General features: G+C 42.7%; 1 long non-coding RNA gene across 1 annotated transcript in view; it reads left to right on the forward strand.

Moving 5' to 3' along the window:
* LOC123575104 (uncharacterized) overlaps positions 1-22,405 on the forward strand; it is a 65,463-nt gene extending 43,058 nt beyond the window's left edge. The window contains exons 2-3 of the long non-coding RNA XR_006700233.2: positions 19,493-19,666; positions 22,077-22,405. This is a non-coding gene — a long non-coding RNA (uncharacterized lncRNA). The remainder of the gene's footprint in view (positions 1-19,492; positions 19,667-22,076) is intronic.
* The last annotated feature ends 849 nt before the right edge of the window (positions 22,406-23,254 follow it).

The raw sequence follows: 23,254 nt of genomic DNA on the forward strand, positions 1-23,254 counted from the left end.
GGAGGGACCCGGTGGGAGGTAATTGAATCATGGGGGCAGTTACCTCCATGCTGTTCTCGTGATAGTGAGTGAGTTCTCACAAGTTCTGATGGTTTTATAAGGGAATTTTCTCCCTCTTCACTCTGCACTTCTCCTTGCTGCCACCATGTGACGGATGTGTTTGTTTCCCCTTCCACCATGATTGTAAGTTTTCTGAGGCCTCTGAGCCATGCTGAATTGTGAATCAATTAAACCTCTTTCCTTTATAAATTACCCAGTCTTGGGTATATTTTTATGGCAGTGTGAGAACAGACTGATACAGTAAATTGGTACCAGAAATGGAGTCCTGCTGTAAAGATACCCAAAAATGTGGAAGGGAGTTTGGAACTGGGTAACAGGCAGAGGTTGGAACAGTGTGGAGGGCTCAGAATAAGAGAAAATGAGGGAAAATTTGGAACTTCCTAGAGACCTACTGAATGGCTTTGACCAAAATGTTGATAGTGATATGGACAATGAAGTCCAGGCTGAGGTGGTCTCAGATGGAGATGAGGAACTTGTTGGGAACTGGAATAAAAGCAACACTTGCTAAGTTTTAGCAAAGAGACTGGTGACATTTTGCCCCTGCTCTAGAGATCTGTGGAACTTTGAACTTGAGAGAGATGATTTATGGTATCTGGTGGAAGAAATTTCTAAGCAGCAATGCATTCAAGAAATGACTTGGGTGCTGTTAAAAGCATTCAGTTTTATGTAGTCACAAAGATATGGTTTGGAATTAGAACTTATATTTAAAAGGGAAGCAGAGCATGAAAGTCTGGAAAATTTGCAGCCTGACAATGCAATAAAAAAGAAAAACCCATTTTCTGAGGAGAAATTCCACCTGGTTGCAGGAATTTGCATAAGTAACAAGGATATAAATGTGACTCCCCAAGACCATGAGAAAATGTCTCCAGGGCATGTCAGAGATCTTCATGGCAGCCCTTCCTATCACAGGCTTGGAGGCCTAGGAGTAAAAAATGGTTTCATGGTCTGGGCCCAAGGCCTTGCTGCTTTGTGCAGTCTTGGGACTTGGTGCCTTGCATCCCAGCCATGGCTAAAAGGGGCCAATGTAGAGCTCAGGCCATTGCTTGAGAGGGTGCAAACCCCAAGGCTTGAAGGCTTACATGTGGTGTTGGGTCTGTGGGTGCACAGAAGTCAAGAATTGAGGTTTGGGAACCTCCACCTAGATTTCAGAAGATGTATGGAAATGCCTGGATGTCCAGGCAGAAATTTTCTGCAGGGGCACAGCCCTCATAGAAAACCTCTGCTGGGACAGTGTGGAAGGGAAATGTGGGGTTGAAACCCCCACACAGAGTCCCCACTGGGTCACTGCCTAGTGGAGCTGTGAGAAGACGGCCACCGCCCTCCAGACACCAGAATGGTAGATCCACCAACAGCTTGCACCATGCACATGGAAAAGCTGCAGACACTCAGTGCTAGCCCATTAAAGCAGCTGGAAAGGGAGTTGTATGCTGCAAATCCACAGGGGTGGAGCTGCCCAAGGCTGTGGGAGCCCACCTCTTGCCTCAGTGTGACCTGGATGTGAGACATGGAGCCAAAAGAGACCATTTTGGAACTTTAAGGTTTAATGACTATCCTATTGGATTTTGCCTGTAGCCTCTTTGTTTTGGCCAATTTCTCCCATTTGAAGTGAACTGGGTGTATTTTCCCAATGCCTCTACCCCCATCATATCTAGGAAGTAACTAACTTAATTTTGATTTTATAGGCTCATAGGCAGAAGGGACTCACCTTGTCTCAGATGAGACTTTGGACTGTGGACTTTTGAGTTAATGCTGAAATGAGACTTTGGGAGACTGTTGGAAAGACAGGATTGTTTTTTGAAATGCGAGGACATGATATATGGGAGGGGTTGTGGTGGAATGATATGGTTTGGCTGTGTTCCCACCCAAAATCTCATCTTGAATTTTAATAATCCCATGTGTCAAGGGCAGGGTCAGGTGGAGATAATTGAATCATGGGAATGGTTTCCCCTACACTGTTCTCATGATAGTGAGTGAGTTCTCATGAGATCTGATGGCTTTATAAGGGGCTTCCCTTTTGTTTGGCTCTCATTTTCTCTCCTGCCACCATGTGAAGAAGGATGTGTTTACTTCCCCTTCTGCTACAATTGTAAGTTTCCTGAGGCTTCCTCAACCATGCAAAACTGTGAGTCAATTAAACCTCTTTCCTTTATAAATTGCCCCGTATTTGGTATGTCTATTAGCAGTGTGAGAGTGGAAGAATACACCTTCTTTTCCTGAGCTGACAGGTTAAGCCTTTATAGGTAAGAGGGGTGTGTGTGTGTGTGTGTGTGTGTGTGTGTGTGTGTGTGCACCTGTGTGTGCAGGAAGAAGGCTGGGTGGTGGGGGTGGCAGACAGTAGAAGCACAGGAGATTAAAGCAAATAAAAAGAATCAAAAGGATTGGAGAGAGAGAAAGAAAGAGCTATAGTAGAGGTAAATCATATCCAAGTGAACAATGATAATTTACTTTAGGAAAGGGCAGCAGGCATCAACTGATAGCTAACATTGTCTGCCTATGAAAGGAGTAACCTTTCCAGAGAGCAAGAGATTCACACAGGGAAGGGAGGGAACGACGTTGTTCTTTGCAGTGCAAGATAGACTGTGGCTTTCATTAAAATAAGAAAGGTCGAAGAAAGCAGGTGTTGAAAGCTGGCAGAGTTCTAGCAAAATCATTCATGGTGCCTGGAAGCAGGGGCCATACCATCAGCAGAAATAGGCTGTTCAGCTCCATAGCTGAGCTGCTCTTCCCTGCCCTGGCCTCCTCATTGTAGATAACCAGCCTAGTGCATACTTTGTCAGAAACATGCAGCACAAAATCTCTTTGGTCTCTGTGTGAAGATAAGGTAAATTACAATTACTCAGTTTAGACAACGAGTTCCACTTGACCAAGAATCCTTACAGATATTTGTGTTGTTACAGAATTTGTTCATTTCACCAGTGCTCGGTGCACTGGTCTCATCTGTGCATTAAAAAGACTTGGTTCACGGCTCTCTTTTCTACACATGAAAGGCTGTGGGGTGGGAGACAGTGTCCCCAGCTCTACGATTCTTTGTTTTTTCCCTGAAAACAAGTCATATGTGTGTGTATATATATAGATGCGTATAATTTTTTTTTTCCATCAGGACTCATCTAGCTAGAGCCAGATCTCTTAAGGGTTTTATTGTTGACTTTTAAGGGTTAAATAAGGTACTCCACCTCCACCAGTTTATATGTTGATGTCCCAACACTTGGCATCCCAGAATCCCAGAATATGATCTTATCAGGAAATAGGGTCAGTACAGGTAACTAGCTGAGATGTGGTTATACTGGAGCAAAAGAGCCACTAATGCAATATGACTGGTGTCTTTATGAAAACAGAAAATTTGGACACAGATACATACACAAGGAGAATGCCATGTGAATATGTAGATAGCCATCTAGAAGCCAACAAATGACATCTAAGGCTGAATACAGTGGCTCATGCCTGTAATCCTAGGGATTTGGGAGCCTAAGGCAGGAGGATTACTTGAGTCCAGGAGTTGGAGATCAGCCTGGGCAACATAGTGAAACCTCCATTTCTAAACAAATTTTTTAGAATTAGCCAGGTATGGTGGTGCATGTCTGTAGTCCCAGCTACTAAGGAACCTGAAGCAGGATGATTGCATGAGCCCAGGAGTTGGAGGCGCTAGTGAGCTTTGATGGCACCACTGCACTCCAGCCTGGATGACAAAGTGAGACCCTGTCTCTCAAAAAAATTATATCTATATATAACAAAAATTGGCCAGGCGCAGTGGCTCATGCCTGTAACCCCAGCACTTTGGGAGGCTGAGGAGGGTGGATCACTTAAGGTCAGAAGTTCAAGACTAGCTCATCTCCACTAAAAAATAACAAAAATCAGCCAGGCATGGTGGCTCATGCCTGTAGTCCCAGCTACTTGGGAGGCTGAGGCATGAGAATCCTTGAACCCAGGAAGCGAAGGTTGCAGTGAGCTGAGATTGTACCACTTCACTCCAGCCTGGGTGACAGAGTGAGACACTGTCTCAAAAAAAAAAAAAGAAATGAGGCTTAGAACAGATCCTTCCCTCAGAGCCCTCAAAAAGAACCAACCCTGCTAACACCTTGACCTGGGATTTCTAATCTCCAGAACTCTGAGACAATATACTTTTTTTCCCTTCTTTTAAAAATTTTTTTTGTCGGTACATAGTAGATGTATATATTTATGGGATACATGAGATGTTTTGGTACAGGCATGCAATGCATAATAATCACATCATGGAAAATTGGATGTCCGTCCCCTCAAGCATTTACCCTTTGTATCACAGACAATATAAGTATACACTTTTAGTTATTTTAAAATGTACAATTAAACTATTACTGACTGTAGTCCTCTTGTTGTGCTACCAAATACTAGGTCTTTTCCTCCTTTCTAATGATTTTCTTTTGTACCTGTTAATCTTCTCCACCTACCCCTACCTCCTCCACCACCCTTCCCAGCCTCTGGTAACCATCCTTCTATTCTCTATTCCCATGAGTTCAATTGTTTTGATCTACAAATAAGTGAGAGCATGCAATGTTTGTCTTTCTGTGCCTGGCTTATTTCACTTATGAAAATGACCTCCAGTTCCATCCATGTTGTGGTAAATGACAGAATCTCATTCTTTTTGATGTCTTGATAGTATTCCATTGTGAATAAGTACCATATTTTCTTATCCATTCATCTGTTGATGGCCTCAGATTGCTTCCAAATTTTGGTTTTTGTGAATGGTGCTGCAACAAACATGGGAATGCAGCTATCTCTTTGATACACTGGTTTCCTTTCTTTGGGGTGTATGCCCAGCAGTGGGATTGCTGGATCATATGGCAGCTCTAGTTTTAGTTAATTTTTTTTTTTTTTTTTTTGAGACAAAGTCTCTCTCTGTCATCCAGGGTGGAGTGCAGTGGTGCAATCTTGGCTCACTGCACCCTCTGTCTCCTGGATTCAAGTGATTCTCCTGCCTCAGCCTCCCAAATAGCCGGGGTCACAGGCACACACCACCATGCCTGGCTAATTTTTGTATTTTAGTAGAGACAGGGTCATATGGTTTGGCTGTGTCCCCATTCAAATCTCAACTTCAATTGTATCTCCCAGAATTCCCATGTGTTGTGGGAGGGCCCCAGGGGGAGGTAACTGAATCATAGGGGCTGGTCTTTCGTGTGCTATTCTCATGATAGTGAATAAGTCTCAAAAGACCTGATGGGTTTATCAGGGGTTTCCACTTTTGCTTCTTCCTCATTCTCTCTTGCTACCACCATGTAAGAAGTGCCTTTTGCCTTCCGAGATGATTATGAGACCTCCCCAGCCATGTGGAATTGTAAGTCAAATTATACCTCCTTTTCTTCCCAGTCTCAGGTATGTCTTTATCAGCAGCGTAAAAATGGACTAATACATGGGGTTTCACCACGTTGGCCAGGCTGGTCTCAAACTCCTGACCCTAAGTGATCTGCCCACTGCAGCCCCCTAAAGTGCTGGGAGTACAGGCATGAGCCACCATGCCCAGCCTCTATTTTTAGTTTTTTGAGGAGCCTCGAAACTGTTCTCCATAGTGGTTGTACTAATTTACATTCCCACCAACAGTGTACACGGTTTCCCTTTTATCCACATCCTCACCAGCATTTGTTGATGATATACTTGTGTAATTTAAGGCACCTAGTTTGTGGAATCTTGTTATGGTAGCCCTAGTAAATGAATACACTGACCACTGTGAGTATTTAATTAGAGATAACAAATGTTTGGATATTGCAAAGGTAATTATGTTTCCAGAATCTGAAAAAGTCTTCACCAGAGTGCCTTCTGGGTGTTCCTCAGCTTTTGCCTTTAATTAGATCTTTATTCCAAATAGCCTAGAAAATCTCATTTGAAATTACCCAGAGTTATTATAATAGATGATAAAATGTATTATTTGTTCAAATTATATATCCATTCTCCAACCCTGCTGTGCTTCCCTGAGGCAGGACTACACCCACTTCACTGGCTTTGAATTTGGTCTTGTGACTTGACTTGACCATAGGTGTGTGGGTGGATGGGATACACTCCACACAACAGAAGCTTCAAATGCCATTGTTTTAAATGCAGTCACTCCTTGCATGCTGCTGTCTGCCATGAGCATATGCATGTCTCAGATAGGAGCGTCTCCATTGACTTGGGTCCTGAAATGAGAAGACATGTAGAGCCCAGCCTAGCCCAGTGGAACCGAGCAAAGTAATGTGGGTGAGAAGCAAATGACAGAGGTTCATTTATTATTATGATAAAATCTGACAAATATTCAAATGAACAATCATAGTGATAGCAGCAGGAGGCAGACAAGTCCCTAGGCAGACAAGGGTGGGTCCCTGGTGAAATTGGACCTTCAAACCAAAGACAGTTTAAAGCCTGAAAACTAAGCTACAAGTCTCAGATAAATCAACGGGCTGGATTGAGAACATCTCTTACTGTTTGGCATGCTTTCCTCTGATTGATGCCACCCTTTCCCTATTTTGCATATACCTACCCTTCCCTAATTAGTTGTTTACACTGTCATGCCCATCTTTGAGTAGTGCCTTTTTTTTCAGACAGTTTTGCGTGCTTACAAACCAATCAACATGCACTTCCCCATTCTGAGCCCATAAAGGCCCTGGCTCAGCCACACTGGGGGACTACCCGCCTTTGAGGAGACCTACTTGTCTTTAGGTGGGGGACCACCCACTTCCAGTCCCCTCTCTGCTGAGAGCTGTTCTGTCGCTCAATAAAACTCTTCTCTGCTCTTCTCACCCTTCAGTTGTCAGTGTAATTTCATTGTTCTTGGACACGGGACAAGAACTTGGGACCTGTGAACCCAAATCTAATCTTGAAATGTAGCTCCCTCAATTCCCAAACGTTGTGGGAGGGACCTGGTGGGAGGTAATTGAATCATGGGATCAGGTCTTTCTCATGCTGTCCTCATGATAGCGAATGTCTCATGAGATCTGGTAGTTTTATAAAGGGGAGTTTCCCTGCACAAGCTCTCTTCTCTTGTCTGCCTCCATGTGAGATGTGCCTTTCACCTTCTGCCACAATTCTGAGTCCTCCCCAGCCACATAGAACTGTAAATCCATTAAACCCCTTTCTTTTGTAAATTGCCCAGTCTCAGGTATATCTTTATCAGCTGCATGAAAATGAACTAATACATATGGGTATGAAAAAGGATATAACACTGTAGCCCCCTGTTTTCCACCAGTGCCAGGTAATCATCCCATGTGACAGGAAGCAGTGGTAGGGCTGGGCCAGCCCTGGAGCTGGGGGCTGGAGTGGGGTAGTGAGACCAAACAAGCTGTAACACAAACAGGCTGAAGCAAGTGCAGCCACATGGCTGAGTGGGTGGGGTACCTCCAGTGGTGAGCTCAGAGCTGAGTGGGGCCTGGGTAGGGGCATCGCCAGCTGTGTAGGTCTCCAGCTGGTGAAACAGCACCGAAAAAGTCCTGCATCAATAGTTTTCATTTGTGTGTCAGATTCTGTGCTAGGAATTCCCATATGTTATCTTTGACATGGGTGGAGACTTTATATGGTTTGGATGTTTTGCCCCCTGCAAATCTTACGTTGAAATGTGACCTCCAAGGCCAAGCATGGTGGTGCATGCCTGTAATCCCAGCACTTTCAGAGGCAGAGGTGGGTGGATCGCTTGAGGCCAGGAGTTTGAGACCAGCCTGGTCAATGTGGTAAAACCCTGTCTCTACTAAAAATACAAAAATTAGCCAGGCGTGGTAGTGAGCGCCTGTAGTCCTAGCTCCTCCAGAGGCTGTGGTGTGAGGATTGCTTGAACCCAGGAGGTGGAGGTTACAGTGAGCTGAGATGGACTCCAGTTTGGGGGACAGAGTGAGACCCTGTCTGAAAAAAATAACAAAAAAGGAAATATGACCTCCAGTGCTGGAGGTGGGTCCTAGTAGGAGGAGTTTGGGTCATGGGGGTGGATCCCTCATGAATGGCTCATGGTTGGTAATGATTGAGTTCTTGCTCTGGGTTCACATGAGATCTGGTTGTTTAAAAGAGTGTGGCCCTTCCCTGATCCTCTCTTGCTCCCACTCTCACTACGTGACACCCCAAGTCCTCCTTCACCTTCTGCCATAATTGAAAGCTTCCTGCGCCTCACCAGAAGCCAAGCAGATGCTGGCACCATGCTTCTTGAACAGCCTGCAGAACCGTGAGCCAAACAAACCTCTTTTCTTTCTAAATTACCCAGCCTTAGGCATTTCTTTATAGTAACGCACAAAATGGCCTAACGCAGGCCTCTACACCCCTGATGTATTTCTATTCCATGTTGAGGAAAAAGGCTCAGGGAGGTTAAGTAACTTTCTAACTCAAGCAGTGGCAGAGTTGGGAAATGAATCCAGATGATGTAGACTCTAAAATCAGTTTTCTTTCCTCCCTGCCAGGAAGCCTCCTGTCTCAGTCATTTCTATTGTTCTTCATGTTGCTAAAGAATTCTCACTGAGGCCAGGCACAGTGGCTCATGCCTGTCATCCTAGCACTTTGAGACGCTGAGGTGAGTGGATTGCTTGAGCCCAGGAGTTTGAGACCAGCCTGGGCAACATGGTGAAACATTGTCTCTACAAAAAATACAAAAATTAGCCAGGTGTGTTGGCACATGCCTGTAATCTCAGCTGTTTGGGAGGCTGAGGCAGGAGGATCTCCTGAGCCTGGGAGGTCGAGGCTACAGTGAGCTGTGATTGTGCCACTGCACTCCAGCCTGGGTGACAGAGCAAGACCTTATCTCAAAAAAGAGAAAACAAAAAATTCTCATTGGAATTGGTTATATTACAGTATCTTTCGTCAAAAGTCTGTTGGAACCCAGAACCCCTTATGTCCAGACCTGGCACTGGTTGCTGTAGGAGTTTGGTGAGATTTTACTCCGGGTGGTCTTTCACATATTCTCAACAAATCTCTCTTTTTCTTCTCATAGATCTTTCAAACTTTTACATTCCCTTAAGTCTTTTGCTCCTCATGTCCTCCTTAATTTTTTTTCTCTCTTTTTTTTTTTTTTTTGAGATGAAGTCTCACTCTGTTGCCCAGGCTGGAGTGCAGTGGTACAGTCCTGGTTCATTGCAACCTCCACCTCCTGAGTTTAAGCCATTCTCCCGCCTCAGCCTCCTGAGTAGCTGGGACTACAGGCATGTGCCACCAGCCCAGCTAATTTTTGTATTTTTAGGAGTTATGGGGTTTCACCGTGTTGGCCACACTGGTCTTGAACTCCTGACCTCAGGTGATTCGCCCACTTTGGCCTCCCAAAGTGCTGGGATTACAGGCATGAGCCACCATGCCTGGCTCTCCTTATTCTTAGCAAATGATTTTGTCTTTCATTTTAGGAGTGATTTTTAAACTTGAGCAAGTATCAGAATTACTGGGGGGTGATTCTAGATTTTTTTTCTTCTTTTTTTGGAGATGGGGTGTCATTCTCTTGCCCAACCTAGAGTGCAGTGGCACTGTCATAGCTCACTGCTGCCTCCAACTCCTGGGCTTAGATGAGCCCCCCTCCTCAGCCTCCTGAGTAGCTGGGACTACAGGCAAATGCCACCATGCCTGGCTAATTAAAAACAATTTTTTAGAGATGGGGTATTGCTATGCTGACCAGGCTGGTCATGAACTCCTGGCCTCTAGTGATCCTCCTGCCTTTGCCTCCCAAAGTTTTGGGATCGCAGGTGTACACCACCATGCCGTGCTGGGTGATTCTGTTAAGCACAGAGTGCTGGACCTCACCCCCAGAGTTTCTGATTAAGTAGGTCTGGGGCAGGGACTTAGCTTTACTTTTCTCACAAGTTCTCTGCTGATGCTGATGTTGCTGGCCCAGGGATGACACTCTGAGAACTACTGGTTTAGAGAAAATAATAGTTATTAAAAGAGAACTTCCTCAGTGACTTGCCACTGCTGCCACTTCTTGACACTTAACATGTTTCTACGCTTCCCTCCTTTCTACCTGCAATGTTAAAGTGAAGGCTAGCTGCTTCCACTCGTGATCTGGATCCTAATGCTGTCTGTCTCCTCAGACATGGTTCAATCAATTTTCCACTTTTTCTTTTTCTGAGATGGAGTCTTGCTCTATTGCCCAGACTGGAGTGCAGTGGTGCCATCTCGGCTCACTGTAACCTCCCCATCGTGGGTTCAAGTGATTCTCCTGTCTCAGCCTCCTGAATAGCTGGGATTACAGGCATGCACCACCACACCTGGCTAATTTTTGTATTTTTAGTAGAGACAGGGTTTCACAATGTTGGCCAGGCTGGTCTCAAACTCCTGACCTCAGATTATCTGCCTGCCATGGCCTCCCACAGTGCTGGGGGCATGAGCCACCATGTCTGGCCTCCTCTGATTTCTCAATCACTGTTGTGGAGGGCCTTTGCAGATGAAATTGAGTTTACTAGTCAGCTGAATTTAAACATAGAGAGATTATTCTGGATTATCTGGGTGGACTCAGTGTAATTGTATGAGCCCTTAGAAGCAGAAAAGGAAGGCAGGAGAACCAACCAGGAGACGTCCGGGAGATATGAAGTGTGATCAAGATTTGACCTTGCCAGGCAAGGTGGCTCATGCCTGTAATCCCAGGATTTTGAGAGGCTGAGGCAGGAGGATTGCCTGAGTCCTGGATTTTGAGACCAGCCTGGGCAACATAGTGAAACTCCATCTGTACAAATAATTTAAAAATTGGCTGGGTGCAGTGGTTCACACCTGTAATCTCAGCACTTCGGGAGGCCTAGGTGAGCACATCACGAGGTCAAGAGATTGAGAACATTCTGGCCAACACGGTGAAACCCCGTCTCCACTAAAAATACAAAAATTAGATGGGCGTGGTGGTGTGCGCCTGCAGTCTCAGCTACTGGGGAGGCTGAAGCAGGAGAATTGCTTGAAACCAAGAGGCAGAGGTTGCAGTGAGCTGAGATTGCACCACTGCACTCCAGCCTGGCAACAGAGTGAGTCTCCATCTCAAAAAAAAAAAAAAAAAAAAAAAGAAAAAAAATTAACCCAGCATTGTAGCATGTGTTTGTAGTCCAAGTCACTTGGGAGGTTGAAGTGGGAGAATCCCTGGAACCTGGGAGCTTGAGACTGCAGTGAGCCATGATTGCACTGTTGAATTCCAGCCTGGGCAACAGAGTAAGATCCTGTCTAAAACAAACAAACAAAATATTTGACCTGACCTGCCATTTCTGGCTTTGATAATGAAGCCAAGGATTGTAGGCAGCCTCTAGAAGGTAAGAATAATTTCCAGCTGGCAGCCAGCAAGGAAATGGGGATCTTAGTCCAATAATCGCATGGAATTGAATTCTTCCAACAGCCGGAAAGAGATGATTCTTCCCTAGAGCCTCCAGATAAAAGCCCAGCCAGTCCACACTTTGATTTAGCCCAGTGAGACCTGAAGTGACTGTAACTGTCCAACGGGTTCTTCCTGCTCACTGCACAAACAAAATTAATTCATGGAGATCATGACATTGCAGTAAAGAGAGAGTTTAGTTGACATGAGGTCAGCCATGCCATGGGGGAGACAGAGTTATTACTCAAATAAATCTCCCTGAGCATTTGGGGACTAGGTTTTTTCAAGGATAGTTTAGGGGGAAGAGATGGGGGTGGCTCGGCAATGGGTGCTTGCTGCTGATTGCTTGGGGGTGAAATTATAGGGGTTTGGAAAAGTCTTCCTGCATGCTGAGCTGCTTCTGAGTGGGGCCACGGGAGCTGGTCAGCAGGTGTCAGACATACAAAAAACCTGAAAGCATATCTCAAAAGGCCAATCTTAGGTTCTGCAATAGTGATGTTATCTGTAGGAATAATTGGGGAAGTTGCATATCTTGATCCTGTGACCTCCAGAGTAATGACTGGCAATCATTTATTTCTACACCTTGGCAGAATTTAGCCTCCTCTATCTTCCTAGCCTGGTGTCTCTCACTAGCTTTACAAAGGTGGTTGAGCTCTGTGAAAGAGCTGTTATCATTTAAACTATAAAGTAAATGTCTCCCAAAGGTAGCTTCACCTAAGCCCAGGGAGTCTAAGAGCAGCTTGAAGGCCAAAGGCATGATGGAGGTTTGGCCAGATCAGATCTTCTTCACTGCCATGATTTTCTTACCATTATAAATTTTGCAAAAGCAGTTTTGCAATCTGCTTGGCTTCTGAACTACAGAACCATGGGATAATAAGCATGTGAGTTTTAAGGCATTAAGTTTGTGCTTATTTGTTACAGCACCATTAGGAAACTAATACAACACTTTCTCGTCTTTCATTCACTCTTTTGGCAATTGATTTCAGTTTTCTCCTCCATCACTCTACTGAAACAATTATGATCAAGTTTTCAGAGGTATTTTATGGCATAATCCTACAGATGCATTTCAGGCCTATCTAACTTGATACCTTTGTAGTATTTGATGGTGCCTGTCACGACTCTCACCTCCTTTGAGTTTCATGACACCATGCTGTAGGTTTTTCTGTTTTCTCTCTGGTACTTCTCACTTTCCTTCAATGGCTTCTTTTCCCTTTGCTGTCACTTTTACCTTTGCTGAATGACATATTTGCATTCCCCAGAGTTCTAGCTTCTCTTCTCATTTTATGACCTCTCCTTGAGTGAGCTCATTTTTTCCCATGACTTCTACTAAATAATGATGAAAGAACTTTCTGGGGTTGGATGTGGTGGCTCACATCTGTAATCTCAGCACTTTGGGAGGCCAAGGTGGGAGGACTGCTTGAGGCCAGGAGGTAGAGACCAGCCTGGGAAACATAGGGAGATTCTATCTCTATAAAAAATAAAAATAAGTTGTGAGGGGAGGAAAAACTTTTCCTCTACCCTTGTTATGTTCAGTGCCTGGGGCCTGTGTATTAAACTAATATAAGACAGATTAACAGGAAAAAGACATATAGTTTGTATTACTAGTTATGTGCACAAGAGTTCACAGACATAAAACTCAAAGAATTAGTTAGACTTGGGTGATTACATACAATTTTAAACAAAGGAAAAGTGGGTTTGGGCTTTGAGAGATGATAAATCATGGAAAAATAATTAGGAAATATATGGAAGGAACTAGTGACGGTAAGGATCACTGTGGCAAGGTTTGTTTACCTTACTAAACAGGAGTTGGGATAGCAAGCTCTCCACCTCCAGGGATAACAGTCAGTCTCCCCTTCCTGGTTCAGAAGAGGGAGGCACCTTCATGAAACAAATGTATGCCCTACTTTTAGTTGGATAACGGGCGGGTAGAGAACTCTTCCAGCACCTGCTGATCCTCAGTTACCTTCACCTCAAAATAATTCCTGTGCTGAAGTGGCATATTCCATTGGCAAAGCCAGAAATCTAGAGTTATCTTTAGCTCCTGCTCATCATTTGCATAGAATCAGTCATCAACTTTGGTCATTTTTATTCTCACTTTCTTTACTTTATGGTTTCCTCATTTTTAAGCTATGGTGACATTGACAATGATAATGTGAATAACTAACATTTATTGGACTGTTACCATGTATAACTATGAAAAGTGCTTTATATGTATTTTCTTTCTCTTTTCTCTTTTTTTTTTTGTTTTGAAATAGGGGCTTGCTCTGCCACCTGGGTTGGGGTACAGTGGTGCAATCATAACTCACTGCAGCCTTAACCTCCTAGACTCAAGCAATCCTCCTGCCTCAGCCTCCCAAATAGCTGGGAATACAGGCATGTACCACTGCGCCTGGCTAATTTTCTTATGTTATTCTCACAATAACTCCATAACTGTACCTGATGAGCATTATTATTAAATCCATATGCCAGATTATGAAACTGAACCTTATGAGATTAAAAAAGTGCTCAAAGTCCTATGATTAGCAAGTGGCAGAAATTGAACCGATCCTAGGTCTTTCTACCCCACATTTACTACCTCATCCTACCCTCATATAGAAAGTCTGCGGTAGCACTCACAGGAATGGGCCCGCATGTTGGAATTCAATCCCAAACAATGCTCGATTTCAGGTATGCCTCCTTCCAGGACATTCTCCACAGCGAGTGGTCACAGAGTGATCTTTCTTAAATACACATCTGATTCTCCTTCTTGCCTGATTACTGCTTTCAATGGATTTCTAAATCTTTCAGAATAAATTCTGAAGCCCTTTCTCAGTCCTTCAGCCCTTGACAGTTTCCTATAAATAGACTATGCCTAACTATACGGCAACACTGTATTTCCTGGCATGCAATATGCTTTGCTTGGGCTTCAGCACTCATTATTCCCTCTGCTGGGAACATTTTCTGTTTCCCCTCCCACCCACTTCATCTGGACTCAATTTGTACATTACCTCTTCTAAGAAATGCTTCCTGACCTTCTCCTTCACTCAGTTTAGGCTAATTTTCCTCCCTCTGAGCTCCCTAGGCAACCTGCATAGACTTCTAAACTAAATGGCAGTAAGCACACTGTATTAGTCCATCTTCATGCTGCCAGTAAAGACATACCCAAGACTGGGTAATTTGTGAAGAAAAAGAGGTTTAATGGACTCACAGTTCCACATGGCTGGGGAGGCCTCACCGTCATGGCAGAAGGTGAAGGAGGAGCAAAATCTCATCTTACATAGTGGTAGGAAAGAGAGTGTGTGCAGGGGAACTCTCTTTTTTAAAACCGTCAGATCTCGTGAGACCTATTCACTATGATGAAAACAGCACCAGAAAGACCCGCCACCATGATTCAATTGCCTCCCACCGGGTCCCACCCACGACATGTGGGAATTATGAGAGCTACAATTCAAGATGAGATTTGGGTGGGTTAAAATCAAGATGATGATTCAAGCCAAACCATATCACACACTAATTCATAATTGTCTATTTCTCTCTGTTTTCCAGTAGTCTGCAGCTTCTTGAGGGACTGGACCTTGTCTTAATTATCTTTTTTGCATCTCTAGGACCTAATAGGGTGCTTGGATCTTTTTTCTGTTTTTTTTTTTTTTTTTTTTTTCTGACATGAAGTCTCACTCTGTCACCAGGCTGAAGTACAGTGGCATGATCTTGGCTTGCTGCAACCTCCATCTCCTGAGTTCAAGCGATTCTCCTGACTCAGCCTCCCGAGTAGCTGGGACTACAGGCATGCACCACCATGCCCAGCTAATTTTTGTATTTTTAGTGGAGACAGGGTTTCACCATGTTGGCCAGGCTGGTCTTGAACTCCTGATCTCCAGTGATCTGCTCCCGTCAGCCTCCCCAAGTGTTGGGATTACAGGCATGAACCACTGCACCTGGCTGGTACGTGGCTCTTAGTAAATGTTGAGTTAATGAACACATGTGCTGAATAAAGTAGATTCTAAATAAACATCTATTGCTCTTTGATTAAATCATACATCAATATTTCTAAATTTTTTAAAACTAAGAGAAAATGAGCACAATGTCTTTTTTTCTTTTAAATGCCAGATCTGATCTACAAGAATAATTATGAGCCCTTTATCACAAACAAACACACACTCAGGGCTAGGTGCGGTGGTTCTCTCCTGTAATCCCAGCCACTCAGGATGCTGAGGTGGGAGGATCCTTTGAGGCCATGAGTTTGAGGCTACAGTGAGCTATGTCACACCACCACACTCCAGCCTGGGTAACAGAGTGATATTCAGTTTTTAAATAAATAAATAAAATATACACTCAGGCTTCTGGTGCATTTGAGTGGAGAGAGGATCTACCTTCTGAACTGTTGTAAAGAATAAGATAAAGTATAACATGAGAGGCCTAATTTAATACTTGCCTTATGCACAAAAAAATCCCACCATACCTAGGAGTGCATATAACCAACGAGGTGAAAGATCTCTACAAGGAGAACTACAAAACACAGCTAAAAGAGATCAGAGATGACACAAACAAATGAAAAAACATCCCATGCTCATGGATTAGAAGAATCAATATTGCTAAAATAGCCATACTGTCCAAAGCAATCTACAGATTCAATACTATTCCTATCAAATTACCAATGTCATTTTTCACAGACCTTGAAAAATCTATTATAAAGTTCATATGGAACCAAAAAGAACTCGAATAGCCAAAGCAAAGCAAGAAGAACAAAGCTGAAGGTATCACATTACTGGACTTCAAACTATACTAGAAGGCTACAGTAACCAAAACAGCGTAATACTAGTACAAAAACAGACATAGAGCAATGGATCAGAATAGAGGGAACCATAAATAAAGCCACACACCTACAGCCATCTGATCTTTGACAAAGTTGACAATGACAAGCAACTGGAAAGGACTCCCTATTCAATCAATGGTGCTGGGATAGCTGCCTAGCCACATGCAGAATAATGAAACTAGAAGCCTCATTTCACCATATGCAAAAATTAATTCAAGATGGATTAAAAATTTAAATGTAAGACCTCAGACTGTAAGAATTTTCAAACAAGACCTGGGAAACACCATTTTGGATACCGGCATTGTGAAAGAATTTATTACTAAGTCCTTAAAAGATCTGTAACACAAACAAAAATTGACAAGTGGGACCTAATTAAACTAAAGAGCTTCTGCACAGCAAAAGAAACTACCAACAGAGAAAACAGACAAGCTACAGAATGGAAGAAAATATTCACAAACTACGCATCTGACAAAGTTCTATTATTTAGAATCTATAAGGAATTTAAACAATAAGGCTGGGCATGATGGCTCATGTCTGTAATCCCAGCCCTTTGGGAGGCTGAGGTGGGAGAATTGCTTGAGGCCAGGAGTTCGAGACCAGCTGGCCAACATGGCTAAACCCCGTCTCTACTAAAAATACAAAAATTAGTCAGGTATGGTGGTGCGCACCTCAAATCTCAGCTACTTGAGAAGCTGAAGCATAAGAATTGCTTGAACCTGGGAGGCAGAGGTTGCAGTGAGGCAGTATCACATCCCTGCCCTCCAGCCTGGGTAACAGAGTGATACTCGGTCTCATAAAACAAACAAACAAACAAATTCAGCAAGCAAAAGCCAAATAACCCCATTAAAAATAGGCAAAAGACATGGACAGATACTTTTCTCAAAAGAAGATATACAAGCGGCCAACAAAAATAAGAAAAAATGCCCCATATCACTAATCATCAGAGAAATGCAAATCAAACCCACACTGAGATACCATCTCCCACCAGTCAGAATGGCTATTATTAAAAAGTCAAAACACAACAGATGCTGGTGAGGCTACAAAGAAAAGAGAACACTTATAAACTGTAGTTGGTGGGAATGTAAATTAGTTCAGCCACTGTGGAAAGCACTTTGGAGATTTCTCAAATAATTTAAAACAAAGCTACCATTTGACCCAGCAATCCTATTACTGGGAGTATACCCAAAGGAAAATAGATAGTTATACCAAAAAGACACATGCACTTGTATGTTTATCACCATGCTATTCATAATTGCAAAGATGTGGCATCAACCTAGGTGCCTCTCAATGGTAGATTGGATAAAGAAAATGTGGAATACTTCCCAAAGGTGGCATGTGAATTAGTTAAAAATATTAAAAAAGAAAATGTGGAATTCTGTGTAGCTATAAGAAAGAATGAAATTATGTTCTTTGCATCAACACGGATGCAGCTGGAGGTCTTTATCGTAAGTGAACTAACATAGAAACAGAAAACCAAATACTTGATGTTCTCACTTAAAAGTGGGAGCTAAACACTGGATATTCATGAACATAAAGATGGGAATGATAGACACTGGAGACTGTTAGAGGAGGAAGGGAGAGAGGGTGTCATGGGTAGAAAAAGTAACTACTGGGTACTATGCTCAGTACCTGGGTGATGGGATCATTCTTATTACAAACCTCAACATCACACAATATACCCAGGTAACAAAGCTGTACATGTACGCCCTGAATCTAAAATAAAGGTTAGAAAAAAAAATACTTGCTTCATATAAGAAAACTAACAAAAAATTCCACACTGATTTCTCCTCCCCACATTCTCTTTCTCTGCTTGATTCTTCTTTTCTTTCCCCTTTTCCATCTCAGATGGACGACATGTTACTGGAATAAAGAACTCTGTATGCAAATATGGGAGTTTGAATCTCAGCCCTGCTGCTGACTGTGGTGTTTTTTGTTTGCTTGTTTTGAGGCGGAGTTTCCCTCTTGTGGCCCAGGCTAGAGTGCAATGGTGGATCTTGGCTCACTGCAACCTCCGTCTCCCTGATTCAAGCGATTCTCCTGCCTCAGCCTCCCAAGCAGCTGGGCACCTGGCTAATTTTTGTATATTTTTAGTAGAGATGGGGTTTTGCCATGTTGGCCAGGCTGATCTTGAACTCCTGACCTCAGGTGATCCACCCACCTTGGCCTCCCAAAGTCCTGGGATTACAGGTGTGAGCCACCATGCCCGGCCTGTTAGTCTTCAATTGTATAGGCTCTTGGGGATCTTGAGAGAGTCCCCATCAGAAGGAAGGCCCTCACTAGATGGGGCCCCATAGTCGCCATAAGAAATACATTCCTTTTCTTTATAAATTAAAAAAATTAGTTTTTAAAATTTTATTCTTTGAGTTACATTTTTTTTTGGTTTTGCCTCCAGTCCCTAATATAGTGCTAGGCACAGAGTTTATGCAGTAACATTTATTCCTTCAGGAAATATCTATGGGGTCTCTATGATTCCTAGTTAAAGAGCCTGTGCAGGAAGAAGGATTTCTGTAGTTAGGGAGGGATGACAAGTTCTGAATTCCAGGGTGAGGGCTGCAGCTGCTGACCTGGACAGCCAGGACTGGCTCCAAGCCATCTGCTTGGCCAGCACGTGATTGGTTGGACATAGAAAGGAAGAAAAACCAATCAAGAAAGATGACCTTTAGTGGAATTAAGCAATTTGCAAGCAGCTGCAGAGATCCTAGGACCCCTATAAGAGCAAGCAGATTTGCCTGCCTTTTATGTTGGACTCCCATCAAACTCATTAATGTCAATAAGAAAGAAATTGAGCTTGTCTTTGTTGTGAGCCTAATGTAAGCCTTTGCTGGTTGCACTAAATTTCTCTCTTTGATTTCCCTCTCTTTGCCTTTTTCTGTTCCATTTATTTAGTGTCCCTTTTGGTAGTGGCTCCTTTAGCCTTCACTTTCAAACAAAGGACGGGAGAGAGAAAGAGAAAAAGAGAAGTTTAAAGACCAGGAAGAAACTTTAGAGTGAGTGGTTAGCCTTTCTCCAAGGTGATATGCTTAGATCCTCCCAGTTCAACTCCGGGGAAATTCTACTATAGAATGATGGGTGCTTAGGTGATGCTGGGGTACAGCTATGGAATAGGTTGGAATTCCTACCAAAGGAGAGCTGATTGCCTCCATCCCTGCTGAACCACTACTCAATATGAAACATTTCATTTGGAAAGATTGGTAACTTAGGCCTCTAACTTACTTCTAAGTAGTAAATTAGGTTGTAGATAACACAAAACTCATTTCAAACTGAGTTAAGCAAAAGGGAGAATTCATTAGCACATATGGTACAGCAGAAGAATCCCAGGGGAAAGCTGGCTTCAAGTACTGTCATCTGAAATTAGTTTCTCTCCATCTCTTGTTTTTATGTTTTATTTTTTGTAGAGACGAAGTCTTGCTATGTTGCCCAGGCTGGTCTTGAATTCCTGGCCTCAAGGAATCTACCCACCTTGCCTCCCAAAGTGCTGAAATTGCAGGTGTGAGCCACTGCGCCTGGCCCCATCTCTTGGTTTTATAGTCAGCTTCATCCACAGGCTTCATGTGAGGCCTCCAGCAATGGTAGGATATTATCTTCCTAAATCTAAGTTCAACAGAAAAAAAAAATTGTTTCTTTCCTATAGCTCCTGCATAAATCCTGGGATTAACTATGATTGGACCAATTTGATATTACTGAACCAATCACTGTAGACAGGGAATGAAGTTTGCCAGTTGATCAGACCTAGGTCACATGTTCACATTGACCAGTCCCTGGACTAGAGAATGTTGGGGCCACGACTGTCAAGCTGAAGTTACATATTCCACTCCTAATTGGGGTGGACACCCTCCAAATCACGTAGCCTGAGAATAAAAAAAGCTTGTATTCCTGAGATGAGTAAGGGAGATTGGGATACTATTGCCATTAAAATAAATCATTAAAGAAATGGATGCAAGGCAACCAAACCAAATAATTATTAATATCCACAAAAACTGGGTAGTGGGCAGAAACAGAATTTCTCCTAAGTAAAATAATGCCATTCAAAGCCATAGTTAGACAACCACCCCTGAGGTCTCTGGGCTGAATGCTTTATTCTAATAATTATCATAATCATATGAAGCATTTTATTTTACTTTATTTTGAGACGGAGTTTCATTTACTCTGCTGCCCAGGCTTGAGTACAGTGATGCAGTCTCTGCTCACTGAAACCACTGCCCGCCAGGTTCAAGTGATTCTCCTGCCTCAGCCTCCCGAGTAGCTGGGATTAAAGGTGCACACCATCACGCCTGGCTAATTTTTATATTTTTTGTGGAGACAGGGTTTCACCATGTTGCCAGGCTGGTCTCGAACTCTTGACCTCAAGTTATTTGCCCGCCTTGGCCTCCCAAAGTGCGGGGATTACAGGCACGAGCCACAGTGTCCAGCCTGCAGCATTTTAATAATAGGTGCAGTGATGTAGAATAGACTATTGTGTGATGTATTGTCTCATTTTATATATATTAGTGCTTTTTAAAAATTGTATTTTATTGTGGTAAGAGCACTCAACATGAGATCCGATCTCTTTGCAACTTTTTCAGTGTACAATGCAGTATCGTTACCTGTAGGTTACAATACTGTTATAGATTATAATCTACACATAATAGGCTATAATGTTGCACGGTAGATCTCCAGAACTTCATCTTGCTTGACTGAAACTGTGTGCTGTTGATTAGCAACACCCCATTTCCCTCTCCCCAGACCTGGCAACCACCATTCATTCCACTCTTTGATTCTACGTGTTCGATTATTTGAGATACTCCCTATTGGTGGCATCAAGCAGTATTTGTTCTTCCGTGACTAGACCTGTTTCACTTAGCGTAATATCTTCAAGGTTTATCTAAGATTAATGTTGTTGCATATTGCAGAACTTCATTTTTTAAGGTAGAATAATATTCCATTGCATGCATATACCACATTTTCTTTATCCATTCATCTACCAATAAATGTTTAGATTGTTTCCACATCTTGGCTATTGTGAACAGTGCTGTAATGAATATGAGAATGCTAATATCTCTTTGAAGTCCTGATTTCAATGCTTGTGGATTTATGCCCAGAAGCGGGATTGCTGGATTATATAGTACTTCTACTTTTTTGTTTTGTTTTGTTTTTTTTGAGACAGGGTCTCTGTCACCCAGGCTGGAGTGCAGTGGCACTATCTCAGCTCCCTGAAACCTCTGCCTCCCGGGCTCAAGCAATTCTCCTCTCTCAGCATCCTGAGTAGCTAGGATGACAGGTGCATGCCACCGGGCCCGACTAATTTTTTTTTTTGAGATGAAGTCTCTCTCTGTCACCCTGACTGGAGTGCAGTAGCACGATCTTGGCTCACTGCAACCTCTGTCTCCCAGGTTCAAGTCGTTCTCCCGCCTCAGCCTCCCAAGTAGCTGGAATTGCAGGTGTCCGCCACCATGCCCGGCTAATATTTTTGTATTTTTAGTAGAGGTGGGGTTTCACCATGTTGGCCAGGCTGGTCTCAAACTCCTCACCTCAAGTGATCCACCTGCCTCGGCCTCCCAAAATGCTGGGATTACAGGCATGAGTGAGCACACCTGGCCACCTGCTACTTTTTTAAAACAAAAAGGATTGATTTAAAATAAAGCCTAAAAAAAGGTTTGCTGATTTTCGAGTTACAAGTAATACTGATTCACATTCGAATGTTTATGTTATTGGTAAGGGTTCCAGTCAACAGTAGGCTATTAGTAAAGTTTTGGGGGAGACAAAAGGTGTACACAAATTTTCAACTGCATGGGGTGCCCTTAATCACCACATTGTTCAAGGGCCAACTGTATTCATTGAGCATTGAGAATATACTTTGTCTGAACATTAGTAATAAAAAAAATAAACTTTTTTGGAATTTTAGACTCTACTTGCCATTATGTACAAATGAAGTAACAAAGTTGGCAAGGTCCCTTGCACTGCACTTGCTTATCTAACTATGTGCTTGCTTATACATTATAGGGGCTACTCTTGAAATAAACCAGGCATGGAGACCCAGCTGCAGAATCCTCCCCATCTAGAGATTACCTCAAGGCAGTTGATCTACAACCCAGCTATTGTCACCTCGAGATGGCACCAGCCCACACTCCAGGTGGGCAATAACTCAAGACGGCCATCAGAACAAGACATACAGACCCTGCACCCTGCACCACTCCCACATGCTTCCCATGCCAACTTCTCTTCTTGAACACATTCACTTGCCTAAAGTTTTGAGATGGTTTCTTTGAGGCTTGAGCCCAACCATCTCCTAGCTACTAGCCTTTGAATAAAATTTCTTTGTTTTCACAGCATTTTGCTTCTTTAATTTTGGTTTTCCAGTGGCAAGCGGCTGGACCTGAGTTTGGTTACATTGGCAAGTAGAGTCTAAAAATCCAAAAATGTTTATATTTATTATTACTAATGTTCAGACAAAGTATATTCTCAATGCTCAATGAATACAGTTGGCCCTTAAACAATGTGGTGATTATGGGCACCCCATGCAGTTGAAAATTTGTGTATACCTTTTGTCTCCCCTAAAACTTGACTAATAGCCTACTGTTGACTGGAAACCTTACCAATAACATAAATAGTCGATTATACATATTTTGTGTTATATGCAGTATGTACTGTATTCTTACAATAAAGTAAACTAGTGAAAAGAAAAAGTTATTAAGAAAATCATACAGAAGAGAAAATACATTTACTACTCATTAAGTGGAAGTGGATCATCATAAAGGTCTTCATCTTCATTGTCTTCACATTGAGGAGGCAGAGGAAGAGGAGGAAGAGAAAGATTTGATTGGTTTTGTTGTCTCAGGTGTGGCAGAGGAAAAGGAAAACTCACCTATATGTGGACCCTTGAAATTCAAACCGATATTATTCAAGGATCAGTTGTACTTCTTAATTTACCCAGTCTTTTGTGATGAGTGACAGCTTTTTATTAGTTTGAGGAGTAAAGAGAATGTTACCAAAGTAATCATATAGGCCATGATAAAAACAAAATACAATAAAAACAAAAATTAAAAAAAAATTTAGATTTTATTTTAGAGATACAACTTTTAGAATGCAAAATATTTGTTTTAAAAAGCCTAAAAAAGGCTTGATAATTTTTGAGTAACAAGGAATGTTGATTCACTTATGTACAAATGAAGTAACAAAGT

Source organism: Macaca fascicularis, chromosome 8 (genome assembly GCF_037993035.2).
Source record: "Macaca fascicularis isolate 582-1 chromosome 8, T2T-MFA8v1.1".
Classification (NCBI taxonomy): Eukaryota; Metazoa; Chordata; class Mammalia; order Primates; family Cercopithecidae; genus Macaca; species Macaca fascicularis.